The sequence below is a fragment of the Peromyscus eremicus genome, chromosome 11 (assembly GCF_949786415.1).
Source record: "Peromyscus eremicus chromosome 11, PerEre_H2_v1, whole genome shotgun sequence".
In the NCBI taxonomy this organism is placed as follows: domain Eukaryota; kingdom Metazoa; phylum Chordata; class Mammalia; order Rodentia; family Cricetidae; genus Peromyscus; species Peromyscus eremicus.
Window position 1 is genome coordinate 41,277,216 of NC_081427.1, and position 2,727 is coordinate 41,279,942.

Here is a 2,727-nt window from a genome sequence, read left to right on the forward strand (position 1 = left end):
GGCACCCGCCCGGAGGCAGAGGCGGCTCGGCCCCTTATAGGGCAGGCCGGCCCCGCGACGCCCCCGGCCCCCGCTCGCACACCCACGCCGTCCGGCGCTCCCGCGGCCGCCGCTCCTGCACGCGCCCGCTCGCCCGCCCGCCCCCGCCCCGCGCGCCCACGGCGCTCTGCCTTGGCTGGAGTAAAGTTCCAGGCGAACTGCGGGAGCGCGGGCGGGCGGGCGGGTTGCGGGGACCGGCCGGTGCCGTGGAGGGCCCGGAGCAAGGGGGCGGCGTGGTGGTCGTGGTGGTGGTGGTGGCGGTGGCGGCGGGGGAGACTTTGGAGGAGGACTCGACGGACTCTTCCCCCCCCCCCCCTCCCCGAAGTGAGCAAGAGTAACGCGATGGGAAGTGAAGCAAGTGGCGGATGCTGGACCCGGCAGAGGGAGGAGACCCGACGGGGAGCCCGACGACCAGGCACCTGCAGGAATGGGATGATGCGCAGCGGCGTTCCCGGGGCGTGGAGAGGGAACTGTGGAAGTAAACATTTGCCAGACGGGCTCTGGGAGATGAAGACAAACAGTTCAGAAGGAAAGGCGGAAGACCGACAGGGCAGACATGATGAGCAGGCTTGCGCGATCCAAACAAGACATTCATAGACTGTGCATTTAAATACCTTTAAAAAAAATAGACCAGTTCTATGAGTATATTAATCACAGTCTGGAAGATGACCCAAAGATTTACACTTGATAAACCTGTTAAAAGTAAGAGTGTACCAAAGACCCTCAACCGAGTTTCCAAAACTGCCTCTCATCTCCTCCGGGGAAAGGGGACAAACATTTGAGATTATACAATAAATGTAGTCCCAGGGGCAAGTGGATGGATGGACCAGAGAGAAGGAGATTTAGCAGATGTGTCTGCTCCCACATAGGCTTGATTGCCACTTTCTTTGTATGTTGGGAGTTAAGTCTAGCCTTTGCTTGATCCCCATTCCCACTGAGCAAAGTACACAAAAATAATACACTCCCAACTGGCTAGTGGCCTGCAGAGGTAGATTGTGCAAGAAGAAAGTCTGTGAGGAGTCAGTCTGGCAAACTTGGAAGACACATGTCTTTAGGTGGGATGCTAGAAATAGTGTGTGAAAACGGAAGTCTTAACTACCTGGATCCATGGATCCATGAGACATGAATACATAAATAGGAAATGCTAGGGCCTTACAGGGGGTTTGGAAAGGGTGCCAGCAAACACCAGAGCTCTCCTCCCAGCTGTCTGCCAGGAACATGTAATATTAATGGCAAAAATGAGGTTTGCATTGTAACTTCATAAATTTAAGTGCCTTTTTTTTCCCCCTGATTTTTCGAGACAGGGTTTCTCTGTGTAACCATCCTAGCTGTCCTGGAACTCAATTTGTATACTAGACTAGTCTCGAACTCACAGAGATTCATCTGCTTCTGCCTCCCAAGTGCTGGGATTAAAGGCATGTGCCACCACTGCTCGGCTAAATTAAGCACTTTCAAGATGCTTAAAAAAAAAAAAATTAAAAAAGCATACTTTTTGTGTAATTTATTTAACTTTATGTGCATTAGTGTGAAAGTATCAGATCCCCTGGAACTGGAGTTACAGACAGTTGTGAGCTGCCATGTGGGTGCTGGGAATTGAACCCTAATCCTGTGGAAGAGCAGCCAGTGCTCCCAACCTCTGAGCCATCTCTCCAGCGCCCCCAAATTTCATACTTTTAATCCAAACCTGCACTGTTGAGGTTTTAACCTAAGGTCTCCAGTTCCTGTACTCTATGAGGATGAGGCTAGAGACAGGATTGTGAAGAAAGAAGAGTTAAGATTATTGCCAAGGCACTCTCAAAAATCAAGCTTACAGCACTGCTAAAAAGTTATTTATTTATGGAAATTTTGCAGAAAAAAAAACTCACCAACTTCAAAACATCCTAAAGACATGGAAAATTACACTTTCCCTACTGTGAAAGATATCTTGTGACCTTTTGTCCAGTCAAATAACTCAAAAACTGCTGAACTTTGAAATCAGAGGTTTGGCACATGTTGTACCCACGGTCCTCAGTGAGGCGTTCAGAGTTTTTTTTTTTTTTTTTTTTTTAAAAAAAAAAGGCTTGAAGTGGAGTGCAAGTGATCAGCTCCGGGGATGAGGCGGTGAGCATGCCCTGTGGACAGAGCCGCTAAACACTGCCCCTGCAACTCTATCATGGCCAGGTCTCCAACAGCCCGCCTCTCCTTTACACCGTGAAAAAAAAAAATGTTTCATCCTACCAAATTTGGCAAATCTATGTAATAAATGTGGCCTTAGATTCTATGGGCTTCTAGCTCTGTCTAATGGACGACGGTTTCTGTAGATTCTCTGTTTCTCTGTTGCCGTTTGGACAGCTTACACACTCCACATCACAGGGGAAGCTCTGTCTGTAGTCAGAATGAGTTCATGAAATGATACAGTAAAATGAATTAGTAGCTTATTTTTTTTTTTTAACTAGGCAAAGAATTTTGTTAACCCTTTTCCAAACTTTATCCCCAGGTTTCTTCAGGGTTAATTTGCCACAAAGAATGAATTGTGTATGAGCAAACACTGAAAAGAGCTGCAGCGTCCAGGAGGCTTGGGCTTGGAAATATTAGAGATCTAGATTTTATCAGATCCATAAGCAAAAGAAATTTAAAAGGCTGTCATGATATAAAACAGCAGCTCTAGTAACGTCGGCAAGTGTCACCGGCTTCAGAAGTTGCTTCAAT